The following is a 12,397-nucleotide window of genomic DNA, read 5'->3' on the forward strand; positions in this document are numbered from 1 at the left end:
TATAGACAATCCAGCTCAGTCATAATCGCAGAACTGATATTATATAGTAAATGAGTGAGCTTTAAGTTGGACAGCTGACTTGAAACCCAACCATAGAGGTCATTTCAACATGAGAACTACCAGAAGTACTTTGTGAGAACTTGTTATATTTCATGATTTGATCATTTAATATTACAGTGACGACTAAGATTTCTAAACAGCTCCTTCACATTAGTTGGCTTTCCTTTTTGGTGTCATTCGACTTCTCTTATAATCCTTCAACACTCTGCACCCAGATTTGACCACGCTTGCAACGCTGTTCTTTCAAAAACACGAGGTTTGTAATTTGTTACGTTTAAATTGTTTGTTACTTCGATTATAACTTTTAATCTCGCGGGTAGATATAAGTCTCTCCAGTAACTTGAGATGCGAGGGTGGAACTTATTCTTCTTCTTGTCCATATTTTGGAGAAATTCATCTGGCTCACAATCGACACTCTGGTTTATGTGATAAATTTTAAACACGTCTGAGGCATTGAGCAGCCCATTCGAGCAAATTTATTTGATTTCGTTTGAATCACGATGCAGTACCGTGCTTTATGGAGAGAAGCAGTCTCGCGCATGTACAAAATAAGTGAGATTTCAAACTTTCCACGGCGTGGGAAGGATACACAAAGACTTCCATAGATACATGATGATTTTCCACATACCAATCCCAAGATTATGGGATACATTCATCTGCTCCAGTTTACCGACGACACCACATCGCTGGTTTCCACTAAGACGACGCAACAGTCCTTCCAGGTCCATCCCTATAATATCAGCTCCTGGAGTAACCTCTGCTGCCTTACAGTCTTCCTAATTATCATCTTACAACTCTTAACCGTCCCAGCCTGATGTAAAGTTGTACACATCTCTGTCAAAACTTACATATGTAGGACTCAAAAGTGCATATAATCTTCCAGGAAACTCTACATTTAATGTCCTGTGCCTATGACACAGTGTCTACATACACTGTCTGATCAGAAACCTATTTACGACGACTTGAACTCTGCTGGGGACACTTTCAGTGAGCTCTCTGAATGTCTGTGGAGGAATGCTAGCCCATTCTTCCTCAAGAGCCTAAACCAAAGAAGATGTGATGTTGGACACTGTAGTTCGGAAGATGTTCCATTGGGTTCAGATCCGGACTGAGTAGGCTATATCATTTCAGGAATTTTATTGTTCACAAATCATTGTCTTACTGGAGCTGCTTTATGACAGCGTGCATTGACATGCTGATACAAACAGTCATCGTCTTTGAACTGCTCTCCTACTGTAAGCAGTACACAATCCAATAAAATGTGTTCATATCGTTCTGCATTTAGCTCTTTCTTAAGCGCAATAAGGGGACCACAACCTAACCACAAAAATTCCTCCTATGCCATCACATTATCTCCTCCGTATTTCACTTGAAAAATTTTTGAAGTTTTTCGTGCTGGTTACAGCACCAGAGTTGAATCCAAGGTAGGCTAGTAAGCAATATCTAGGTTGGAATGCCAACAACAAAGGACATGTAGCATGGGTGCACTACCGAATTAATTGTCACTCACCACCCAAGCTGGACGATCGAGGTGTCACCGCACCAGAGTAACCTCACGGAGAAGGGATCATGACTTCCTTTATTCAACCATGCACAGTGAAATAATAACACGTAAGTATTAAGCAAGAAAGACTTTTCAACAGAGAGACGCTGCAGATAATAATAATAATGATGATGATGATGATTTTGTTGGTGCTGAACTGTGTGGTCATCAGCGCCCAAACGAAGTCCCAATTTTTCATGCACTCCAATTTCTTTACTCAGTCCAATTTGGCCACTGTGATGATGATGATGATGATGATGAAATGATGAAGATAACACAAACATCCAGTCCCTGGGCACAGAAAATCCCCAACCCAGCTGGGAATCGAACCTGTGCCCCCATGATCCAGCGGCAGCAACGCTAGCCACTAGACCACGAGCTGCGGACAACGCTGCAGAAATAAGCAAAATAAACCTGAAGAGAAAAGCTGTGGCAACATGAAGCGGTGTACCGCTGGCAGGTCCATAAAACTAGGCCACATTCGTTCGTTTTCGCCATTGATAATGTCATTAGCGTAGAATGACTGGTCCAAATATGCTGACTTCCAAAGGCATGTTCTCAGTTTACACGTAAGGAGTTCTGATGTGGGGCTTGTAATGCACCATCCAGAATCTGCCATGATCAGTTCGATGTACGATGCAATTGTACATCTGTCAACCATCTCCACTGATGAGAAGGTTTGGGTGCCACCTACCGCCAGGGACCAGGAGGTGTAGGTGACAGTTCCTGGTGGGCTCTCAACTTATCGTCATCCTGCAGGAATGCAGTACCTGCCACTCCTCAGCCAGTCTCTGTGAGCAAACACCGGCATTGCAGGCTCTCTCTCGTTCAGGGGTCATGATGTAAACGGTCACCTTGTGCAGAGCTGTTGGCTGCCTTACCGTGGCACTGTATGACATCAATGGTTGTGCCCTGGTAAAATGCTAGCTTTGCTGCTGGCCACTGGGACACGCAGGTGCCGTCCATGGTGTGTTCAATCAGCAACCTCCTGTGAAGTAGCTGCCTGCTGTGTGTGCCCCATCACTGCAGCAGCTGACACTGTGAGACGTGCAGGCATCGGTGCCTACTGGCTAGTACAGGGTGAGGCAGTGAAACGGCACGATTTTGTAAAACCACCAAAGATTTATTTACAAGTAAAATCATAATAGTTGAACATGGATCTCAAGTACAAGAGTGGAAATTAAAGATTTAACTTAAAAACAATCATTTTTTAAATATGGTGTCAGTGAGGTGTCGTCCTTGGTTTTGCACACATTGTCTAAGCCTGAGATGAAATTGTCCCATGACGTTTCGTAGCATCTGTACTGGAATGTTGTTAATTTCCTGTCGAATTCGCTCCTTCAGGTCTTCTTTTGTTCTTGGTGGATTTTCCTGGAAGACTTTGCACTTGAGGTAGCCCCAAAGAAAAAAGTCTGGTGCCGTCAGATCTGGTGAACGGGCAGGCCAGGGTAAATCGCCATTCCTGCTGATTAGACGTCGTGGAAATGCAAGTCTGAGCAATTCCATTGAGACATTAGCAGTATGGCTTGTTGCACCATCTTGCTGGAAGAGTGTTTCAGCATCTGGAACATGTCGACCAATTCCAGGCAGACCAAAAATGGTCAACATGTCAGCATAACGTCCAGAGTTTACCGTCACTGTGTTGCCATCTTCATCTTCAAAAAAATAGGGCCCCACGATTCCACGAGATGACATTGCGCACCAGACTGTTACTTTTTCAGAATGGAGAGGTTTTTCATGAAGTTCGTGCGGGTTATCTGAGGACCAATATCTGAAGTTTTGCTTATTTATGTACCCACTAAGATGAAAGTGGGCTTCATCACTCATCCATAAGTTATGCACTCTTTCTTCATTTCGTTCAATAACGTTAAGCATTGACTGGCAAAAGCGTATATGGTTATTGTAGTCATTAGGTTTAAGGGCTTGCACTACCTGAATTTTGTATGGATGATAGTGAAGGTCACTCTTCAAAATCCGTCTTACTGATCGTTTGCTGAGACCAAGTTCTGCGCTGTGCCGTCTCGCGGATTTTCGCGGACTTCGTCCCAACGCTTCGCGCACACGATTAATGTTCTCGGGTGTCCGGATTGTTTTTGTGCTGCCGCCTCTTTTCTTTGTTGTGCTAGCAGTAGCTTCAAAGGTTTTAACCCAAAGGAGAATAGCTTTCCTTGATGGCACGGGAGCCCGTGGCGGCAGGTTGAATTCACGACGAAAGGCGCGTTGAGCACCAACCACACTATCCGCGTTTTTGTAATATGCCTTTACGGCATATGCACGTTGCGCACTCGACCAACGCTCCATGGCTACTGAAACTTCCACCACTCTAGACGCCCAAGGTCACTTCCCCCACTCTCGCAACCCCCCTCCGCGCCCGACAACCACTATCGAAATCGTGCCGTTTCACTGCCTCACCCTGTACCTGCTCGCCTGGCTATTGGCAGCCGTGAAAGAAGGCAACTGTGAATCCATGAATAATAAATGTGTATTCTGTTAACAATATCTCTTAGCACCTCCTGGCATTCGCCAGATCCCCACCACCACTCCCCACATCATGCCATCCTAGCAATCGTAGAGAACACAGCTACAGCCCCCTATATATGGTATCAGAAGTCTGTATTTGGTACTGGAAGTGGCTGCCATCTATAGAGATGTCAACACGTGGTATCACACCTACACATGTAGAACATCAGCAGCCAGTGTCTCCCCTTGCACGTTACCAAGTTTGACTGCTGCTATTTGCAGTTGGCCAGTATGCTGTGTGTTGAGTGAAGTCTTTTGTTGGACTTTCTTGTTTCTCTTTTGTTCGTGGCCTTAGGGATGCCCATAGGAATTTGAAGGCTATGTTTGTCAATCTGTAGGAGCCTGCGGCTCTCTCTCTCTCTCTCTCTCTCTCTCTCTCTCTCGCAGAAATTGTAGGGAATTCTACCTGTAGCCACTGAGGTGTCAGTTTTGTAATTTGTCTCGGCATGAGTTGCCATGTACTAAGGTAATTCCAGTTACATTATGTGCAGAAGGTTTTTCAATGAGGCACAGAAGTGCACACAGTCCTATTGGGCCATGATTCGGTGCAATGATTAATATAGTTTCTTTCTTATTTTTTCGGTTCCTGATTTTTTCTAGTATTACAGCAGATGAAGGTTACACAAATGTCAGAAACGTGTGCAGCTACTTTGCACGAGACAGTTTTTGAAAGGGCATATAGTTGCTTTGTTTGGAATTAATGCTGAACAGAAAGAGATTAACGATGCATTACAAAGGTAAGCCACTAGTGCCCAAGTACAAAAGGACGCAGGAGACACGAAAACTTTGTTGAGAATAACATTCCTCCCATTGAGCCTATAGCAGCTAACCCAGTACTTCTTTTTTCGAGGAGAACCAAGAAAGTGCCTGTATTTATTAGCGATGTAAGGACTACTAAATTTGGCAACTGGTCAGACTGAAATTTTTTTAAAATATGGCTGAGTTACAGTCAGTGGTTGACCAGAAGACATACATTATGTGCCATGAGACTCTTAGAAAAGCGCAAACAATCGACCAGTTGGCTAATGGTCTTGTTAAGCTTTATCACAGGCGGAATAGGCCGAGCTTTTTAGGGAGAAACTCGCTGGATTGTCATGAAAGCACAAGTCAGTGGAATTGACCTCTGACAGGATTAGGAAAGCGCACACACACACACACACACACACACACACACACACACTTACGAGTTAATGCGCAATTCAGAGACTGACAGTCATCGAACGTGAGGTGGAAAACAGAGCTTAAAATGTGTCTGTGAGGGTTATTTCGCTGACATGTTGAGAAGCGTCAGGATGGAAAATCCAAGTGATTTTTCCGCGGTCATTAGGGCTGTCACTCAGCTGGAGGAAATTAACATTTCTACTCAGGGACACAACAATCATAGTGTCTTCTCCCCTGAGGTGAAGTGTTATAGATGTGCACATAAAGGCCACGTCAAAAAGCGACATCTCCAGTCAGAATGTTAAGAGTGTGAAGAAGCAGGACATGTCGCACTTGATCGCTAATGAATAAAAAGAAGGTAAACAGTGACTGGGTAAATGTTCGTTAAATGCAGAAGGGGGCACCTCAATCATGGGATGGAATTCCCAATAGAACAAAACACTGAAAAATCGAATGCAGGGCTGTAATGCTGCTTGCTGGGCATAATGAACGGCAGGAAACAAATTTTTGTGCACACGGGTACTCATGACGGGTACTCTAGACTTCTTACAAGGGAACCTCCCCATCGCACCCCCCTCAGATTTAGTTATAAGTTGGCACAGTGGATAGGCCTTGAAAACCTGAACGCAGATCAATCGAGAAAACAGGAAGAAGATGTGTGGAACTATGAAAAAAATTAGTAAAATATACGAACTGAGTAGTCCATGCGAAGATATGCAACATCAAGGAGAACGCGAGTCAAGGAGTGCGGTGGTCCCGTGGTTAGCGAGAGCAGCTACGGAACGAGAGGTCCTAGGTTCAAGTCTTCACTCAAGTGAAAAGTTTAATTTTTTATTTTCAGTTTATGTGACAAACTCTTATGTTTTCATCACTTTTTTGGGAGTGATTATCACATCCACAAGAAAACCTAAATCGGACAAGGTAGAAGAATCTTTTTACCCATTCGCTAAGTGTACAAGTTACGTGGGTCGACAACATATTCCTGTAATGTGACGCACATGCCGTCACCAGTGTCGTATAGAATATATCAGACGTGTTTTCCTGTGGAGGAATCGGTTGACCTATGACCTTGCGATCAAATGCTTTCGGTTCCCATTGGAGAAGCACGTCCTTCCGCCTACTAATCGCACAGCTTTGCGGTGCTGTCGCAAAACACAGACACTAAACTTATTACAGTGAACAGAGACATCAATGAACGAACGGACTGATCATAACTTCGCGAAAATAAAGAAAGTAAAATTTTCAGTGGAGGGAAAACTTGAACCAAGGACCTTTCGTTCCGCAGTTACTCACGCTAACCACGGGACCACGGTGCTCCGGGCTAACATTCACCTTGATGTTGCTTATCTTCGCGTGGGCTACTCAGTTTGTATATTTTACTAATTTTTTTCATAGTTCCACACAACTTCTTCCTGTTTTCTCGATTGATCTGTGTTCAGTTTTTCAAGGCCTATCCACTATGCCAACTTATAACTAAATCTGAGGGGGGTGCGATGGGGAGGTTCCCTTGTTAGATAGGAAGAGACTGAAGTCCTCACTGTGTAGGTTACTTGGGGTTGGTGGCAATGACGTGATGTCATTGGGAACAGCACTGCACAGCTTGGGCGTTGGAACTAAAGTTTTTCAGGAGCGTATGGGAATGTTGTCATATGTACATGGAGGCTACTGTGCGATCCTAGGCCTCGACTTTCTTGATACATATCACGCAAAAATTGACCTTTCGTTATATACATTGAACTTGCTGGGACATTTTTCGACTGGGCACAACGACTGCAAGTAAGACAATGTCACAAGGTTCACTGATCATGAATATGGTACCAAACGAACAGCAGACATGTACGCTAAAGACCAATTTGCATGGTAACATACTGCAAGGCACAGGGAAGTTAGTCTACGTTAGTGTAGGTACAGATTTACCAAAGGAAGTATTGTGTATTGTACAACCATTATAAAGCAATGATGAGTTGTGTAAGTCACATTGTTTTTTGTGCGGAAGTGTAGAATGCGTCAGGGAAGTACATGGAAATTTTATAGTTCTGGTTAGTCCTGATAATTTTGACATGGTGAGGTGAGACTGTCAAAGGGCTTACTGATTACTAATTTAGATCTACTAGAGGAAGATAATATAGGTAGGTCAAATGGGAAACTTTGCCAGAAGCAAACTGTTGATGCAACTTTATTGTGTGAGAACGTGAAACACCTACTGGGAAGCAATAGGAAAGCAAGGGAAGCTTTGTTACTGTAATTTACAGAGTTACTTAATCCAAGTGGTTCATGACCAGCAACACCAGTCACATGTCACAGAATTCCAACAGGGAATAACATTCCAGTATATAGTAAACCGTACAGGATCCCAAGAGTCTCTAACTGTTAGTGGAAGAATTTATTAATCACCACATGACTGATGGGATTATTGAACATCAACCCGTGGGATGCAGCCATGGTACTTGTCCCCCAAAAAGTCATCAGATGCCACTAGGAAGTGCAGATTTTGCTGTAACTATGAATACTTTAACGCAAGAACTGTTGGCAATGCATGCCCTCTAGTGAATCTAACAGAGACTCTGACAATTGTGGTCAATGTTAATATGTTTAGGCAATGTATTTGAAGAGTGGCCATAACCAGCTGCAAGTAGTGCTGGAGAACCAGCTAAAGACCACTTTTATCATCCCATGGGATCGTTACCAGTACTGCCGAATGCTGTTCGGACTAAAGTGCACCAGCTACTTTTCAGAGGCTATTGGATTGAGTAATTAGGGGGCTAAAACCAAAAATTCGCATCATCTATCTAGATGACTTTATAGTGTTTTTAAAGGTCACGGAGGAACATGTACGATGATTGGAGGTGTTCAAGAGACCACGAACAGCACGTAAACAGTGAATATTGACAAATGTCATTTTGCCGCAACATAAGTAAACTATATCATGCACATGATCAGTCATAAAAGCGTAAAAAATGATACGTAATTAGTGTTGTCAGTTTCTATTTCTTGCTGTAGCATGCAGCAAAAGATTTACTATATTTTTAAGCATTTTCAATAATTATGAAAAATTCGTAAAAAATTTTGCTGTAATTGCCGAGTCTTTGAACAATTTGTTAAAGAAATGAACAAAATTTGAAAGGTCTGACTCTTAGACAGTGTTTGACACCTTGAAACAGGCACTGATGTCAGATCCAGTGTTAGCATTTTTAGTTTGAAGACGAATTCGTTTTGTTCTGTTATGCGAGTATTATCGCGAGCAGATGCATTCTCAAGCAGAGTACGGATAATAGCATACACTCTGTCGCATGCGCTTCCAGACAACTGAATACAGTTGAGTGGAATTCTTCCACTATGTAGAAAGAAATGCTAGCATTTAACTATGGAATTTCTTACTTTTTTCCTTATTTTTATGGACAAAAGTTTATAGTAGTGACTAACCATGCCACATAAAGTGAATTTTTAGGTTTGAAAGACCCATACAGTAGATTGACACACTGGGCAATGCAGATGAGTAAATTCAGTTATGAGGTAGTGCACAAACTAGGGAAAAAGGATAGTAGCACCGATTAAGCTTTTTGGAGTTTTAGGAACACTGGACAAGAGCATTGTTGAATTGTAGGGAGCACAGATATCTGATGCTGACCGTCAGGTATTTAGATCACAGTCATAGTTCATGTCGCACCGTACCTTATTGAGTAGAATGATAAAGTGCAGACCACGTATGGCGGTACCTGTGGCGTCTAGGGAGGAAGTTCTGAAACACGCATATGACCACATGTTGCCAGGTCATGGCTGTTACAGAACAACTGAACGAAAGGTAGCTGAAAGACAAGGAAACAGGATGTTGATCGAAATGTTACGAACTGTGTACCTTGTGCACGACGAGCTGACCTTAGTCACTGAAACATTCAGTTACAGAGACTACCAGAACTGTCTAAATCGTCATAAATGATAAAACTGGTTATTTTAGGTCCATATAATTGGATGCCAGCAGGCAATTGTTACATATTGACCGCAATATATCATTTTTTATGGTTTTTAGTGATGATTGCAATTCCTGATCAGCAATCAAGTACAGCAGCACAAGTATTGGTGAATAACTGGTTACTCACATTTGCTGTTCAACCCTAATCATGCATCAGGGCACTAACTTTATGTCCAGTATGATGAAACAGTTGATTGCTTTGCATTTGCGAACTTCGAAAAAGTCCTTTCCACATTCAGAGAAATGGGAGAATGGAGAGATACATCACACAATTTCTAAGATATTAAGCTATTATGGGAACAGTAATCGTGATAACTGGAAATTGTATCTTGAGTCATTGTCGTAGTATACAATTCTAAGGTACTACAGCTTCTGGCCTTTCATTGTATGTGGCAGTATACGGCAGGGAAATGCCTTTGCCTATCGAAGTGATAAAACTAAGGCTTGGAACAAACCGTGAAACCGTAACAAAAAAAAAAAAAAAAAAAAAAAAAAAAAAAAAAAAAAAAAGCGGAAGTGTTGCGAGAGATTTGGAAACACAAAAGCCTATCAACGTTGAGATGCAACCACTGACGAAGACTTCTGTTATTCATTGCAGGGCGCGTAAGTCATTCAGAGTAGCTATGGATGCTTTACCACAAATTACATTATTGTCTTCAGTACAGAATTCTGAGTCTAAAAGAATCAAAAAACGACCAGCCAATAATAATCAAGTGGACAAAGGATGCCTTACGCACATAGACCAGGCCATTAAGTAGTGATATGACCGAATTTTTAGATTATTTATGAAGGTTATTATATGCACTGATTGTCTACGTTTTAGATTATAAAGAATTATCACGAGTTTATTTTTGTGTTGTGCATAGTGTATTTTGGGGTTTTGTTTTCCTTTTCATTCCTTGATGGTAAACTACGTTGGTAGGTAGCACAGAAGGTAGTTTTATGGTTTATTATGATTTTGTTGTTGAGCCATGCAGACATGTCTTTCGAAGGAGGGAGAGGAAATGGAAAATTATAGGAAAAGGTCATAGGTGCATATCTGAGAGATATTAGTAATTTCAGAGCAAAGGGAAGCTTTCCTTCTAATGTTGTTGGAAGGCTTACGGGGAGGTCAGAGGGAAATGATTATAGTATGCCAAGCTAAGATGGTTCAGACTGTTGCAAGGCATGTGAGATGCCATTGTTCTTAGGAAAACCATAAACAACGTTAAAGGGAAGTGTTAGGCACACACCCTGAGATCAGAGAGTGGGCACGCATTTTGTCTACTCTGTTTTTCGCTGGATGTGGTGATAATAAATTATTATGAAAATGGGAAGCCGAAGGGCATGACAGTAATGGCACTATGGAACAGCACAATACTATTAAGCGATACGACTTGTGACAGAGGTCATGATGACCGATCTCCCAGGTACGAGCACTGATACGACCATGCTCAAGTGGACATAACCTATGTTGTATTGGCCGCAAAAGCCGTTATAGGCGCTACCAGTTCGAAACCTAACTTTCCTGAATAGAGCCCTGCAAACAGACCACCTACACTCATTAGACGAACTCGTAGAGGTACAAAAAGGACGAATCAAAGAGGAACAAATGTGTCAACATGTGCGACAATGTCATGACAGGTGGCGTTACAGTATTATGACCATAAGTGTTACAACTTCCAGTGTTGCAATCGTTCCGATTGCGATTTGTGTAATCTACTTTTGTTTTATACGAAGATCTGTACACCACACTGAGTTACCTGTACACCTTATACCCGTGGATTGCTTTACCAATAAAACTGGAAGTTAATAAGTGAGAGTTAAGATTAAAGTAGTAGACGAGATTGTGAATTTATTATAGATTGTACTAGACTACAGGAGAAAAACTGGAGACAATATATGGGTTTAAGAGGATAAGTTGAAAGGAGTGAATGTGAAACATAGCTTTAAAGGATTAAGGGTCAGTTCCACGCGAGCAGGATGACAACCAAAATATACTGTGTAACTGTTGATTTAAATCGTGTATGACGAGAGCATTCCAGGAACATTCTGAAAAGTTTTTAAAGTGTTCCCTGGCTGGCTAGTATTCAATATCAGGACTGGAACCCCAACAGTAAAGAACAGTCGAATCTGTATGTAGTATGGGCACACCAGCGAGTTCATTGCCACAAACCACCTGAGCTGGATGAGCATGTTGCCAAAGCACCAAAGTGAACTCATGGAGAAGGGAGCATAACGTCATTCTGTCGGCCACATGCATGAAGCAACAATGCGTAAATCCTATGCAAGAGTGCGTTTGCAGCACTCACCATGGAGCAGTGGTGTGATGATGAGTCCAGAAAACTAGGTAACAATCCATCACCCTTGCCACATGATAAAGTCGTCCGCATTCTGGTACAAATATACAGACTTCCAAAGCCCAGTCCTCAGTTTGTAGCTAACCAGTTCCAGGACGGGACGTGTGAAGCAGCATACATGGTCTGCTCAGATGACTGTGATCTATGATGCAACATCCAGCCAGGTTTGCAGCTGTGGTCTGCTGCCACCGTATCTCTGCCTTTGCTCATGAGAATATTTGGGTGTCTCCCACCATCAGGGCCCCGACAGGCCTACATGATGGTTTATGGTGAGCTGCCAAACTACCAGTAACTGCCGTCCCCCCAAGCTGTGTTTATAACCAGACATTGGCGTCACTGGCCATCTCTCACTGAGCGGATGGAGGCGTAAGTCTTCATGTTTGTGGCCATCTCATGCAGAGCCGCTAGTGGAGCCCCATCTGTAATGTCAACGAGACCACCATTGTAATCTGCTAGCCATGCTGCTGGCCACCAGGACATGTGGATAATATCCACTGTGCTTCAGATCAGCAACCTCTTGTGATGCCAGTGGCCAACAATGCAAGACACACAGGCGTCAGTGCATACTAGCACTACAGGAGCTCTACTTTCTCCTTTGGCCCTGAAAGAAGACAAGTGTGTATCCATGACTAATAAATATGTATTCTGTTAAGAATGACTTATTGGCACCACAGGGCATTCGACAGATCCTCACCACTGCGATCCACCTCACACCATCCGGGAAGTCATAGAGGCCACAGCTCTGGCCCTCTATATCACTGCTGATGCTACATGTGATGGCCGATAATGTTCTCCAGGCATTCA

Source organism: Schistocerca americana, chromosome 3 (assembly GCF_021461395.2).
Source record: "Schistocerca americana isolate TAMUIC-IGC-003095 chromosome 3, iqSchAmer2.1, whole genome shotgun sequence".
Classification (NCBI taxonomy): domain Eukaryota; kingdom Metazoa; phylum Arthropoda; class Insecta; order Orthoptera; family Acrididae; genus Schistocerca; species Schistocerca americana.